Source organism: Martes martes, assembly GCF_963455335.1.
Source record: "Martes martes genome assembly, chromosome: 10".
Classification (NCBI taxonomy): Eukaryota; Metazoa; Chordata; class Mammalia; order Carnivora; family Mustelidae; genus Martes; species Martes martes.
Window position 1 is genome coordinate 42166234 of NC_137898.1, and position 16285 is coordinate 42182518.

At 47.2% G+C, this 16285-nt stretch overlaps 1 protein-coding gene across 2 annotated transcripts in view; it reads right to left on the minus strand.

Moving 5' to 3' along the window:
- The window catches only part of NAV2 (neuron navigator 2), a 394477-nt gene that overhangs the window by 272104 nt on the left and 106088 nt on the right, over positions 1–16285 (minus strand). The gene's annotated exons all lie outside the window — the stretch shown is intronic.

Sequence of the window (16285 nt, forward strand, 5' to 3'; positions counted from 1 at the left end):
AACACAGCACTGGTGTGTGCACAGCAGCCTGAAAGGGAGAGGCTGGGTCACCCATGGGATCGGGAAATCAACCCTGCCTGCCTGCCCCCACCCTGCTCTGTCCCTACAAGAACATCTTTCCTAAGCATAAGAAAACGCACCTGAAAACTTTCTCCCAGCTGAAATAAGCCAAATAACAAACAAAATTGGAAACCTCATCAATTTTGAGTGATAGTTTCCACGACAGATTCCTAGATTCCTCCTCCCTCCAGCTCGTCTGTGGAGCGACATGTAGGCCCCATATAACAGCACATTTCTCCGGCCTACAGTGATGGCTCAAAGAGTATACCCCACCTTGACTGACCCATACATTTGCAGCAACAAGTTCATATACTAAGTCACATGAGGTATCCCGCAACTTAGGGAGGGGATTGTTGTATTTCCAGCAGGGCTGCTCTGAGATCTTCCATGTGACTCCTAGAATGGTGGGAGCCCTACCTCACCCCCACTCTCTCCTCCACTTGGCTCTTCAAACGAGTCCAGAATAACCTCACACAATGGGGTACCACCCCTCGAGGCTCACAGAATGGGGACAGCAGGCCAGCGCCTAGGAGCCTTCTGGGAGGCTGCAGTTCTGGCTGTGCCACATGGGACAGGGAGAGCCTCCTCCCAAGATAGGGCAAGATAGAGCTGCACTTCCTGCTTCATCCCGAGCTGAGAACAGACACCCCTGTCTCCTCCCAGCCCCGAACTTGAATCTTGGTCTGCCCCTGCAGAGATCCACGGCTGAAGAGGCCAATGCGGGATGGGGTTATGCCACACCGGGGTCCAAGGTGTCTCATCCTTAAATCCACGATACTTGCCTCCCTAGGACTCCCAAGGACGATCAGTCTCAATTTTGTAAGCACTGAGAAAGCTACGGAAGTGAGGCACGAACATCAAATGGCCAACCCTAAACACCAGTGATCACTAAATTAAATTGTTAAGGGAGGGGGAAAAAACATTAAAAGGAAAAAAAAAAAAAGGCAGACCTGGGTTCAAGTCCCAGTTCTGGAGTTTCCACAGGGTAGGGATTTGGATCTGTGTTGTTCTTTGATGTTTCCAAGGTACCTGTAGCATTAGCACGTTAGTTCTCGATATGTGTTTGTGGGCGAATGATTGTAGGATTTCAGGTAAGCTATTTAACTGCACTGAGGCTAGTTGTTCTTATCTGTGACACTGGATCAATACCATCTACTTGTCAGCTGTTATGACGACTGAGTGATCAGACATTTGGAAAAAAATATATAAGGTGAGGGGTACTTGGGTGGCTTAGTGAGTTGAGTGCCTAATGTGATTCGGCTCAGGTCATGATCTCAGGGTCGTGGGATCTCAGGCTCTGTGCTCAGCCTGCTTGTCCCTTTCCCTCTGCTCCTTCCTCCCCAAATAAATAAAATCTTAAAAAAAAAAATATTTGGTAAAAAGGCCTAATGCAGAGTAGGAACTTAATAACCACCATACAGTGCCTACTACATGCCTATAGATGTTTATCCATTGGTATAAACATTTTGCACATATTAGTTCATTTACTCCTCACCCTATGAAATAGATATTATTATTTCTTTTTTTCAGAGCAGAAATTTGAAATGTAGAGAGGTAAAGCAGTAACTTGTCCAGGCCATGAGTAAGTGGCACAGCCAGGATCTGAACCCATCTGGGCTACGAAAACCCTTGGACATTTCTACCATGTTGCTTCTCTGAATACAAACACAAAAGTTATTCAAATCATTTACCTCCTCCATGATACCCACCTCTGGATTCTAGGCTCATTCTTCTATTCAGTTATGTTCTCACTGAAAGATTTTAAAAATACATAAAAACCCCAAACCTAGTTCTATCCCTTGCCGTCTGCATGCCCTTGGATAAGTTACTCAACTTCTGCGAGGTTCCATTTATTCAGCTGGAAAATGGGCATAATAAGGCCTGCTTCAGAAGCAGTGGTGAAGACTCACTGAAGTTCCTGGCCTGACCCACCCTGGGGCTCGGGAAGAGGGGGCAGTGGAGTGGGATGGTAAAGAGGGGAGGTCTCGAATGAACATGCTCGCTTTAAATCATAGCCTCCACGATGCCAATTACCTCCACGCCCTTTGACCCGGTGTCCTTGTTTATAAGATGGGGATAATACGACCTACATCATGGGGCTATTAGGAAGATGAAATGAGCTCATATATATAAAAGGACACAGAATCTGCCACCATGCTTAGTCTTCCTGGAGCACAGCTCTAATCCTATCACCTGTTCAAAAAATCATCAATGGCACCATGCTTCCCACTGAATTAAATTCAGACTTTCTACACTGCTCTTCAAGGCAGTAAGATCCACCCACTCTCCCCCAGATCGTGTCCAACGCTTCTGGGGGAGGCAGTGCATGTGGAAGTTAAAAGGATGGGCTTTAGAAATGACCAAGTCAAGCAGGCCCTCGGTTCTGGGCAAGTCAATTTCTATGAGCCTTTCTGTATCTCAGTTTCACCTTCCTTAAAATGGGGATTATATCAAATGTCTTATAAAACAGCCTGGTATTCCATGACCCAGGCCAAACCCAGGTGACCAAATGTTTTTGTAACCAAAGTTCTCCTGGAACACGGCCACACTCACTTGTCATCATTATCTGCTCTCGTGTCACGGTGGCACAGCTGAGTAGCTGTGAGAGAGAGCTTTGGGCCCACAAAGTTTCAAGTATTTATGATCTAGCTCTTTGCAGAAAAGATTGGCCAGTCTATCAGAAGGACTGAAGGAGCTAAGAGGCCTACCATACCAAATGCTCGGTAGTAATAATTACGATCATCTTCAGGAAAACTCAACCTCACATTTCCCCATCTCTGCCTGCCTGAGTACCGCTACCTAGGGTCACCCCGCAAGGCTCAATTCCTAGGTCAGTCCCTCCATGAAGTCACCCCAGATTTCCCAACTGCATCCTGAGCTGCACATAACACAGAGATTGTAGATAACATGGACATTAGCACTACCTTCCCACCCTTCCTGCCAGCTGTGGTCAGAGACCGTGTCCCGTCCATCTTTGCTGCTCAGTAACACCTCCCAAGGTGGGGACACAGGGCAGTTGGAAAATACGTGGTTGCCAGGTTGAGATAACCAGAGAGAAAGAGGGCAAATCTCTGGGAAACTGATTACATTTGAGATAAGAATGTAGGCTCTCAGCGGATCCTCAAACCAGACTCTCAAATCTCTTTATTGATTCAGAGGAAGAGACAGAGAAAATAAATCACTCCGTGGCTCAAGCTCATTAATCAGGACCCATCCAACAAGAATCATTAATTATCTGGAGTGTCCCCTCCCCTCCCCTCTCCCCAGTCCTCAACTTTTTAAAGAAGTCACAAGAAAACACATTTATTGTAAGAATCCGTTTTCAGGGGCCATGCTAAGCCTGGACGTAAGTCAGACCCATCGCTCTCACTCGCTTTTTCAGTAGCTCAGGCAGTGAGTGCCATTCTTTCAAGGGGCACCCTTGGAAAATCAACTCACAATATCTGTAGTCAAAGGCTCCGTCAGACTTGGCACCTCAAAAAAAGGCCACAGTATGTGTTTCAAAGATACTAAGCAAGGGCTAACGCATGCAGAGCTTCCTGCCCAAGCTTTAGGATCCCAGAAACAATTGCTCCAGAGCCTCGCGGTCCCCACACTTCTAGAGACTGGGGTCTGCTGATGCTCTTACCCGGGAGCCCACTGTTCCTTGTTCTGTGAACTTCTAGTTGCCATGGACCAGAAAAAGAACCCCGCAGCAGGAAAGAATACAGGCACTGTTCCCGCCTCCAGCTCCAAATCTGATCATTCTAGAGCATAGCTCTAGGACAACGTCCCACTACTGTGCGAGGAGCCTTTTGCACGGATTCCTTCCTCTCACTGTCTGCCTCTCCCCTCAGCCCCTCTAACAGGGGACTCAGTACTCCAGAAGTGCTCAGTGAGGGAGAGAAGCTGCTGTCAAAGGCTTGAAGAGATAAAAGAGGGAAGGAAGGCGATGACAGCTGAGGAGTGAATTTGGTTTGATTCACTTATTACCCCTGACAGAATTTCAAGGAGTGCGTCATTTGTTTGCTTATAACTCCCCATCACTCCGTATCACAGAGGCTGCAATCAAAGAGGGAAAATTTTGACAGATCGATTGAAGTCAAAAAACCCGATTATTAGTTGTAACAAGAAAACTGATAATAATTGCACTCTGTTAAATCAACGGGGATAAGAATGTTGCTAAATTTATACTGCAATTAGCCCTCCTGGAAGGGGTGGGGGTAGCGTTCCAAGAAACCGGAGAACAATTTCACAAAGCGACTGCACGGAATGTGGGTGCCATTCAGAACTCCACCACAAATCCGGACCCATGTGCCGGACAGCCGGACAGCCGGAAGGATCCCGAAGGCAGTGGATGGCCTGCGGACAGACTTTCCAGAACAAAGAGAACAAAATAGATCTCTTAGAAGGAAGTGCCAGTGAGATTAAAGTAAACCCATCAGTAGCCTGGGAGGTGGTTTGTAGTCAATCCGCTGTAAAGGAAATGCTACCGTTTGGCCCCCATTCAAGAGATCTGGCCCCAGGCTTCCGCCATGACATCAACCAGTATTCCCACCACAAGGCGGTATGCAGTTAAACGCCTTAGTTCTGATGGCTCTGAAGTCCAAAAGGACACTGCCACAACATACAGAGTGTTCACTCAGTACCTGAACACGGCAAAGAACCCCCGCCTTGTTTAAAACCACTGCCTCGAAACCACCACTCAAACAGGGGAAATGGTGTCCCCCACACAATGGAGAAAGTGGAACACAGAGAAGTCAGTCTTTTGCTCGAGATCACACAGCACAGCAGGGGCAGGGCTGGGCCAGCAGCCCCGCTGCCTGGTTTCTGTGAAGAAGAGTCCGGTTCTGCTCAGCGTCCTCGGTGCTCACGGCCACCCTGAAGGGCGAGGACTCTCCGTCCACCCCCATCTTTGCCACCTGGTGCATTACTCAGGTCATGTGTGGTTTTTCCATCGACCGCAGTAATTGCGAGGGCAGCGTGTCTGTAGTCTCCTGAGCTGGCACGGCCCAGGGCAGAGAGCTGGCTCTGCCTCTTACCAGCTGGGTGGCCTTGGTGAGTCACAGCCCCACAGAGCATCTGTGCCCCTCACTTGTGCAGCGGGGACATACGGGGTTACTAAATGAGAGCATGTGTGTAAGTGGTTAACCCAGCGTCTAGCGCATAGTATGAAATAAGGAGTGGTTATTAATATTCAAATTAATAAACACTGGCTATCTAAGTTTGGGGGAATAAGTCATTCTAGATTGCTGGGAGTTTATACTTCTGAAAGCCACACATACTTAGCTATTCTACTGGGAAACTTTCCTAAATGGATTATTATGATTCCTGCTTTTTAAATTAACCCAATTTTACTTATTCTTGATGGCTCACAGACATTACTATGAATTATAGTGTTTTGATACATGTCAGGATGACCTTAAGGTGTGCTGAGCCTTCCTTAAAAGAGCCCAGAGTCCTTTAAAATTGGGTGTAAATTTTGGGTATGAATCAAGCACGAATCTTGAAGACACTTCTCCATCAACAAACGTACACGTGTAGAAAGATTCTGTGGCACACCTTTGAGCTGCTCCAAGGTTTGCTAGGCTTTTGGGCCCGTCTCCAGCCAGGTAAGGCTGCTAGAAAGCTGGGCTCCAGGAGCACAGAGTGAGACATGACTGAGTTCTACAATCCCCACCTGAGCACATGCAGAATAATACTGCCCGCTCAACTCTCAACGAACACATAACATACATGTAGCATAGGTAACACGAACTTCTTAATACCAAGGAATATATATCCTTCTCAAGCCAGAAGACTGAAGCATTGGGAGGGAGGAGCCCACTGCTGGATTTCATTACTCAGGATTTCTATCTTCCTCCACATCCTGGCACCATCCTTACTCCTACTTGAACTCTGAATATCAAGTCAAGATAAATTGCTTCTGAGTCACATGCAAACCTTGACGCATTAGGCCAACGTTGTCTGAGCGCCCACCCGTGCTGGGTCCTGCTCGTGCTGTAGTCTTGTCGAGGATAAGAACTCCCATCGGTCAAAGGTCTACAAGGAGTCAAATAAAAGAAGGCCTTCTAGAATCAGACCAACCTGCCTCGACCACTTCCTGGCAGAGTTCTCCTGCCAAATACTTAAACCATCGGAGCTAATTTTCCTTATCTGTAAAAAGAATCAACCACCTATTCAGGTTATTCTGAGGTTGAAAGGAGACAATCTCACCATGCCTGGCACACGGTACATATGTTGGTCGTGATTCTAATCACCATGAAGACGGTCACCTACAATGGGAGTTTTGCAAACAACGATTCCTTTCATGCCCCACTTACTCTCGAGGCAGATCTCATTGCCCTCACTCTACAGATGAGAAAGGGGAGGTTCCGTGAGCTGAAATGACTCCCCCAATGTCCCAGGAAATGGATGCAGGGTTTTAAAGCAGTGACTTTGGCTCCTGGAAACGCCAGACCGCTATGGAGAGGCCCCCACAGGAACCACACTCCGCAGAAGGTCACACGTGTTGGCAGTGCGGGGAAAGAGCAAGACTTACCCCATCATAGCCGTTACAGTGTCACACTGTCCTGCCCCTGGGAACAGAGCCGGCTGCTTGTCACTCAGGACCCGCACATCTAAGAGGGGGGCCGACACGTTCCCATGTCACCCCAGCACAAAGCAAACATGGTGTCTCAGCAGCATCACGACCGTAAAAATTGAAATGCCAATGTAACATGTTACCGTTGCATGACTGTCTCTGAATTGGGAAATGCTCAGGAGTAAGGCGCCCCCGCCCTTCCAGTCTGGAGGAGGGCAAGCCTGTGTAGCAGACCCAAGGGAGAGGCCTGGGAACAGCCCCACGGCCATACAATGGTGGCATTGTCTGTCAGGAGCACGGGAAGCCACAGGTGGATGCGCACACCGGCTCCAGAGGTTTTGAAATGGTGGCTTCAGAAAGGTAAACGAGGCTGGTGAACCTGCTGGAAGGGGCTGGGGTGATCTCAAGGAGGAGCACGTGGGTTTCTGCTTATCCCACTCCATGACATAAGGCCTCGGATTCCCTTGCTTGCCACTCTGTTCTCCTGGAACAAGAGCTGCTCTGCACCATACTTCACGGGACACAGAGCACATGCCCCTCACTTCCTCACCTGATCAGACCCCATACTACAAGGGGGTGCCTGTTTCTGTTGAGGGCCTCCTGGGTGCCAAGTGTCCTACACCTGCGATCTCATCGACACTCTCTCTCCCCGCTGGAGGAGCAGCTCCCAGAGGACAGAAATTCTGTGTTACTCACCGCATTTCCCCCTGAACATCTAGTAGAGTGCCTCACATGCAGTAGGTGCTTACTATTTATTGACTCAGCGAATGATCATCTCCCCATCCTTTACTGGAAAACAGAAGCTCTAGAAGGTGAGCTCACACAGCTAATAGTAGGGGATACCCCAGTTGGCCCAGGAAGCCTGGCCCACCGCTACCGGGGCTCATATCAGCAAAATGTGTATTCCAGTCTCCCCTGGGCCTCCCTGGAAAGTCGGATGAGGCCACATAAGGAACAAGACCGGAATGCTTACTGGGCACGTCAGAGCCAAGTCGGGTCCCCTCTAAGGTACTTCCTCTCACCCAGGGCAGCCCCGGGAGCAAGGTCAGAACCACGCTCAACCATGAGCCTGGTAGCTCTGAGAGAGCCCAGGGTCCAAGTCCACTGGAAAGTTCTCTAGTATTTTCTCCCCCTTCCTATGCTTATTACTAACTAACCACACATATTCTTCCGCGGTAGCTACGAGGGGACTCAGGCCCTTCCAGGAGGTTGGGGCGGCTGCCACAAACACCCTTTTTGACAGCAAACCTCCCAAACACCACAACAACTGTTCAGAGATGCCTGGCAGGGCAACCACCCCTGAGGGGCTAACGACCCCCTCAGTGAGGATTTGGGCCTCTCTCCAGTCTGTTCATAAATGGACTTTTTCTGTAGTAGCCTCCATCCACCCTCCCAATGTCCACAGTCCCCTCATCTGTAGACCACAGGTAAAGGGGTATCAGAAATGGTGCTTCCCAGACCCCCGACCCAGCCCAAAGGCCTCAGCTCCACTCAACAGGCAGAGGCCTCCCAGGACTTTTGGCCCCACCAGGCCCAACCAAGACCTCAGAAACCTGTGTGACCTCTCACGCTTCCATTTCCTCTTCATAGGACTGAGAGGATAGTAAGTAGAAAGGGGACCTCAAAAACCCCACATGTGTTTGGACACAGAGCACACGGAGGCTCCATGACCATGGGCAAGCCACCTCTCTCCAAGCCTCAGCTTCCACTTCTGGAAGATGGACGCTTCACCTGTTACCCATTATAAGGACTATTGTATCTATTGTGAGAAGAGACAGGTTTCTAACATGCTTAGCACAGGGCCTGGCACACAGGTGCTGCCTTTAAACATTTGTTTCCTTTCCTGCCTTGTCTCCACGACCCCAACTACAAACACCTCTGGTCCACTGCTCACACCACAGGCTCCATGCCGCACTAACCTTCAGTCCCTGCTGGTGGGTTGGGTTTTGCTGGTTGGGCATGTCCTCCCTCATCCCCTCATCCCTCCCCCCCCCCCACTTAGTAGGATGATCCCTTCTCCTAGAAACAAAACCTGACTGCCAGCCTTCTGCCCCTTCTTGACAATCCTGGGGTCCTCACACTTCAAAAGCCTCATATGCCGGCTCTCCAAACCCTACACTCAATGCACACATAGTCCTCTCTGCTCATGGCGCTGTCACTCCCCCACTGCCTGGCAAAAGCCTATTCAGGATCCTAAAACCCCGGCCTAGGGTCAGTCCCTATAAAGCCATTCCCAACCCACTTTTCACCCTAAACGTGGAGTTACTGGTTCCTTCTTCTTGGTCCAAAAGCACTTTGCACATGCTTTTTATGGTGGATTTTCTTACTATCTATTCACCTTTCTCCAGTCACAGCTTCCCCAGGGTGGAGCACAAGCTTTATACATCTTGGGAACACTTGCACAATGCCTGACACACCACAGGGGTTTCATAAACAGGCACGTATTGACTTAACGGGTGGGTGAACGGAAGCAAAATGAAGGGACGGACTGGTGAACGTTCAGATGGGTGGACATATGGGTGGGTGGGTGGGAGAAAAGATAGGTGAATGATTATATGGAGAGATGAATGGACAGATGGATAGGTACAATGGATGAATGAATCTGTTCCCCTTCACTGCCTAGATTATAAAGTCCATGAAATCACCATGGTGTTTCCTGTAGCTTTTAGACCAGACAGAGCGCAAGGCACAGGACGGGAACTGGTGGGGGACATTCTGCTGAGACAGTTTCCAGGAACATAGAAGCAGGACCCACTTGACGGGGGCATTTAAGTGCTATCTCACAAGATACAAATACACACACACACACAGACACAAAACACCTAATGGTCCACTACAGTAGGCTCATAAAGGCTCAGGAGAGTTGATGACTCAATTTTAGGGGAATTTGCAAGTTGGTTGTTAAAAATAGCCCTTATTCATAAGGAAATATCAGAAAGAGAAATTAGGAAAACAGTACCATTTATAATTGCATCAAAAACAATAAAACACTTAGGAATAAATTTAACCACCAAGGTGAAAAGATGTGTATACTGGAAACTACAAGACATTAATGAAAAAAATGGATAAAGAGGGGTGCCTGGGTGGCTCAGTCGGTTAAGCACTGGACTCTTGGTTTTGGCTCAGGTCATGATGCCAGGTCGTGGGACCCAGCCTGAAATAGGGTTTCTTGCTGGGCATGGAGTCGGCTTGCGATTCCCCCGCCCTTTTCTTCCCCACCTGCTCTTCCCTTGCTCCTTGTGCTCTAAAATAAATGTGTAAGATCTTAAGTAATTGAAAAAGACACAAATGGTGGGGTGCCTGGGTGGTTCAGTGGGTTAAGTCTCTGCCTTCAGCTCAGGTCATGACCCCAGGGTCCTGGGACTGAGCCCCAAATGGGGCTCCCTGCCCAGTGGGGAGCCTGCTTCTCCCTCTCCTCCCCGCTTGTGCTCTCTCTCACTATCTGTCTCTCTCTCTCTCAAATAAATAAAATCTTTAATAAGTAAAATAAATAAATAAATAAAAATGATACTCATTATCATTAGTGAAGGTAATAAGAATCAAAGTTTAAGATGATACTGGAGAGGTACCTGGGTGGCTCAGTGGGTTAAGCCTCTGCCTTACACCCAGGTCATGATCTCAGGGTCCTGGGATCAAGCCCCACACGGGGCTCTCTGCTCAGTGGGGAGCCTGCTTCCCCCCTCACTCTCTGCCTGCCTCTCTGCCTACTTGTGATCTCTGTCAAATAAATAAAATCTTAAAAAAAAAGAAAGAAAGAAAGAAAAAGACACATATGGAAAGATATTCCATGCTCATGGATTGGGAAGATACTGTTAAAATGTCCATACTACCCAAAGCAACATACACATTCCATGCAATTACTATCAAAATTCAAAGGACATTTTCACAGAACTAGAACAACGCTACAATTTGTATGGAACCACACAAGACCCTGAAGAGCCCAAGCACTCTCGAGAAAGAACAAAGCTGGAGGCATCACACTGTCTGGTTTCCAACTGTATCACAAAGCTAGAGTAATCAAAACGTGTGGTATTGGCATAAAAACAGACATTTGACAGCCACAAGCAAAAGGAAGAAACTGGACCACTGTCACAACAGACACAAAAAAGTACCTCAAAATGGATTAAAGACTTGAACATAAGACCTGAAACCATAAAAGTCCTAGGAGAAAACAAGGAGGAGGGCTCCTTGCCGTGAGTCTTGGCAATGATTTCTTGACTCGGACGCCAAAGGCAAAGGCAACAAAAGCAAACACAAACGCAGACTTATGGATTGGTGGTTGCCAGAGGTAAGGGGAAAGGGAGTAGAAAGGTGAAGGAAGATCGAGAGATACCAACTTGCACTTAAGTCACGAAATGTAAGGTACATCGTGAGGAATACAGCCAATAATAGCATATTAACTTTGTATGGTATCCAGACTGTATGATCACCGGACTTACTGCGGCAATCATTTTGCAGTGTATACAAACACTGAATCACTATGTTGTTCACCTGAAACGAATATTTTATGTGAATTACACCTCAATAAGAAAATAAACAACGGGGCACCTGGGTGGCTCAGTGGATTAAAGCCTCTGCCTTCAGCTCAGGTCATGATCCCAGGGTCCTGGGATCAGCCCCATGTCATCGGGCTCTCTGCTTAGCGGGGAGCCTGCTTCCCCTCCTCTCTCTCTGCCTGCCTCTCTGCCTACTTGTGATCTCTTATCTGTCAAATAAATAAATAAAATTTAAAAAAAAGAAAAAAAGGAAATAAACAAGTAGACTACATTAAACTAAAAGGCTTCTGCACAAAGAAAACCATCAACAAAAAGGCAGCTTACCAAATGGGGGGAACATTTTTGCTTACAAAATACAAATTTTGCTTACAAATCATATATCTCATAAGGGGCTAATATCCAAAATCTCTTAAGAACTCATAAAACTCAGTAAGAAAAAAAATGAATCTAATTAAATACAAGGCAGAAGATCTGAAGAGACGTTTTTTCCAAAGATGACACACAGATGGCCAACAGGTACTTGAAATGATTCTTACCACCATTCACCAACAGGGAGATGCAAATCACAATCACACCGAGAGTTCACCTCTGACCTGTTAGGACAGCTTTTAGCAAAACACAAGAAATAATATGTGCTGGTGAGGATGTGGAGAAAAGGGAACAGCTGTGTACTGTTGGTGGGAATGCCAATCGATGCAGCCACTGTGGAAAGCAGCATGGGGTTTCCTCAAAATATTAAAAATAGAATTACCACGTGATCGAGCAATTCCACATCTGGCTATTTATCTGAAAGAAAGAAAAACACTAACTTGAAAGGATACCTGCACCCCCATGTTCACGCCAGCATTATTTACAATAGGCAAGATACGGAAACAAGCTAAGTGTCCATCAACAGATAAACGGATAAAGAACACACACTGAAGTACTATTCAGCAACAAGAAAGAACAAAATCTTGCCATTAGTCACAACACGGACAGACCTCAAGGACATTATGCTAAGTAAAATAAGTCAGACAGAGAAAGACAAACACCAGATCTTCTCTCTCTCCTGTAAGTGGAATCTTAAACAAGCTCATAGAAAGAACTGATTGGTGTTTGCCAGAGATTGGAGGTGGGGGCAGAATGGGTGAGCTGGTTTTGTTTGGTTTAAATAAATCAAAGAATAAAGTACTAGTCAAAGACTGGGTTTTCATTTTGGGGCAGTTTTTTAGGTGTTCAACTTCGCATACCAAGCTGACCTAAAATTATTCAAAATATTCTCTGAAAGGATTAATACGATCTCCCGGATTAGATATTCCTAGTCTCTCTCCAGTGTTCTTTCATGGGGTGATCTTGAATCCCTAAAGACTGTGGAGGCCGAGAAAATTAAGGCCATCCCACCTCAGGTTTAGCCTTAGCATAAGTGCAGCCATCTTAGCTTCAGCAGCCATCTCAGGCCCCTGTGACTAAGGGCTGAACTTTCCCCTACTTTACTTTAGTTCCAGGGACCCCCACCCTGCTTTAGTTCCAAGAAAGTACCCCACCCTGCAACACCCCGGCAACAGCTAATCAGCTTACTGCAGAAAAGTCTGAAACTTCTCCCGCCACCAAGCCTCTTGCAATGACCCATAAAAACCCCTTCCTTAACTAGCCTCGGGGTCCAAGTCCCTACTCCGCTGCTGCATCGGGTATACTTGGGCCCAAGCTTAAGCATGTCACCTGGGGTCCAAGTTCCTACTCCGCTGTGTCGGGTATACTTGGGCCCAAGCTTAAGCTTGTCAAATAAACCCTTGTGTGATTACATCGGTGTTGGCTCCTTGGTGGTCTCTCGAAAACTCGGGCATAACAAAGACTACTTTATCCACAATTACAATGACAGACTCGGTGATAAAAAGAATCTGCAGTGATCTGATACAATCCTAAATTTATAGTGGAAATGAGGCCGATTGAAATTGAATTATTTTTATATTATCCCCAACCCTAAATATATGGCACTGTATGTTCCTAAAAATAAATGTGTAGGCAAATCATTCATGACCCCATAACTTACTTAAAGAAAACGCATGAAGCAAAAATGTAGCTCTCATGTATCTTTAGGCTTAACTTGGAAAGCTGAGCAGTCTGAAAAGCATTTAAAACTGTTTAATTAAAATTCCTTTTCCAACTTCACTGAGATTTAATTGATGTACCAAGACCTGCATATACTGTGCAATTGGATGTGTTCTAACCTACATACACCCACGAAACCATCGCTACAATCAAGGTCACAAACATTTCTCCCAACCCCAAGAACTTCCTTGCAACCCTTTATCTATCCCCCTCTCTACTGTAGCTGCAAAGCTAACACTGCTCTGCTTAATGTCATTACAGATTCATCGGGGCTTTCTAGAACTACAGAGGTTTTTGAAAAATTATATAAAACAATTAAATTTCCTAAAGGTGGTACTACTCAAAACTCATCACTTCCTATTTTATGACATTTTGCTATTGTTTATGGTCTTGTGGTTCTTTACGTCTATTAGATCTGTAGAAAGGAAACAGTATATAATGGTGTACTATATCCGTCTTCCCAACTCGATTCAGAGAGGACATGTTGGTAGATTAAAGTCAGCCTTGGCCGCAGGAGTTACCCGAGTACGCAGCAGGATTTTTCCCTGGGAAAAATCAATCATTAAAAATGCCACTGGCCATACACAGGTGCGACTTGGGGAAAATGCCCTTACTTACTCCCACCCCCGACCCAGGAGGTTTCTCTGTTATGCAGAATAATGAGCCAGAGGATGCAAATGTCGGGGAGTGGAGACTGAGCCGAAATGCTTTGCATGAGAAAAAGTGAATTCAAGGAGGGTTTAAGAGAGATTTGGAACCCAGGAGACTGGGAAGAAGAGACGCTGTGGCGTGGAAGGAGGACAACGCCATGGGAGGCAAAAGTCTGGAGGCATTTCTTGCAGCTGTACACAATCCAAAAGCTCCCCCCTGAAATGTTCAATAAAACCTATACTCTTACCAGTGCTTTCTAGGGCAAGTGGACTCGTTCCGAGGAAGGCCAGGAAGTGCCAAGTCCTGTCTCCCAGGGGGTGAAGGGACAGGGCAGAGCGGGTTGCAGCCAAGGTTAGGTTACTCCCCGGGAAAGACAGTGAGGAGGTTTGTCCGCAGGGCCAAGTGGGTAAGTGGTGAGGTCATGGTGTCCCTTCGCAGCGCCTCACGGGGAACTGGCCCTGGGGCAGCTGCTCCAGGAACACCAGCTGAAAGGCTCTCTGGGCTGCCTGGTCCCTCCTTGGCACAAGCCTCCTGGGTTTCGGTGAAGGTCTCCCTAACATTTAGGGTGCTGCACAGCTACCTAGCTCCTCCTGGGCCCCCCACACTGACTCCACCCTCCCCCCACCCCCACCTGGCCCTGCTCACAGTGGTCTCCCTACTCCCCCTTCCCAGACAGCGAGCCAGACCAGGTCTCACCCTGACCCAGGTGCTCAAAACTCACCTGACTCTCCTTCCATCAGGCTTGCAAGGTGCCAGGCCTGCAGCTTTGCCAAGGTGAGAGTCACCATTCCCAGCTAACATTTACATCTCCAATGGGGTCCTCAGTACTTTAAAGGCCAGAGATGGAAGTGAGTTAATGTAATCACTCTAGCAAACTTGAGAGAGAGTGCCTTTTTTTTTTGGTAATGGTAAAAAGGTTTGTTGTTTTCATTTGGGTTTCTTAGGGCCAATCCTGGACCACTGTGGGTGGGTGGTTATTTAACCTGTAGATCGCTTATTAAAATTCACAACACCCAGTGCAAACCATGTGCATGCTTGTTGATTATTTAAAGATGCCCCCTTGCCCAGGAAGCCTGAGTAGTGGGTGACAATTTAAGGATTAACCCCGGGTCAGGTTTCTTGAGATTACAGAGGAGCCTGATTTATCTGGGAGAAGCCATCCAGGGAGGAACCCTGGTGCATGAGGTATGAGCTGTCCCCTTTCCTGCGGGAGGGGCTGTGATTGAAGGCAGAGTGAACGCAAGGCGGTGGGGTCCTCCTTTAGTCTCATCTAGAAAAAGAGGGAGATGGAAGACCTTGGAGAGGGGTCCTGGGAAGTAAACGGAGCAGGTCTCCTTATTCTTCCCCACCCCTGCTGCCAAGCAGGTTTATGGTTAACACATTAAAGGTAACTTCCAAGAATGTCTCTATACCAAGGAGAAAATGTTGTACAGTGGTTGCAAGCGAGATGTCAGATCAAACCCTTGCTGAAAACAAGACAACGGACCCAAAATGGAGTCATTTAGGCTAAGCCCCGCATCACGAAACTGGGACTTAATTACAATTTTGCCTCTCCCGGAAAAGGCATCTTAAACCAGCCAGTCAGGAATCACCTGATCAGCACTAGTTAGGTAATCTGCCTGATCAACTTTCTTGATCCCACTCCCTTCTGCCTACAGAAGTCACTTTGTAAAACTCCTGTGGGACCCTTTCCATCTGCTGGATTGGACACAGTCTGATTGTAATCGATTTTTCAAATAAGCCCTTCAGATGCTTACTAGGCCTCAGCTGATCTCTTAACACCCTGGCTTCACCTCTTAACATACACAGATCCAGGTAAGTCGCTTAAGTTCAAGCTCAGTTTCCTTATCTGTAAAAGGGAGATCATCATAGTACCTAGTGTAAACTTAGACTAAGGGGGCACCTGGGTGGCTCAGCGAGTTAAAGTCTCTGCCTTCGGGGCACCTGGGTGGCTCAGTGGGTTAAAGCCTCTGCCTTCGGCTCGGGTCATGATCCCAGGGTCCTGGGATCGAGCCCCACATAGGGCTCTCTGCTCAGCAGGGAGCCTGTTTCCTCCTCTCTCTCTCTCTGCCTGTCTCTCTGCCTACTTGTGATCTCTGTCTGTCCAATAAATAACTAAAAAAAATTAAAAAAAATAAAACCCTTAAAAAAAAAAAAAAAAAAGTCTCTGCCTTCGGCTCAGGTCATGATCCCAGGGACCTGGGATCGAGTTCCGAATCTGGCTCTCTGCTCAGCAGGAAGTCTGCTCCCCAGCCCCCCTCCCCCTCTCTGCCTGCCTCTCTGCCTACTTGTGATCTCTGTCAAACAAATAAAATCTTAAAAATAAATAAATAAGTAAATAAACTTAGACTAAGGATCAAAGGAGGAAAATGATGCACCTGTGAGCATACACACATGTACTCAAAGAATAAAGAAGGCCCAAGTACTC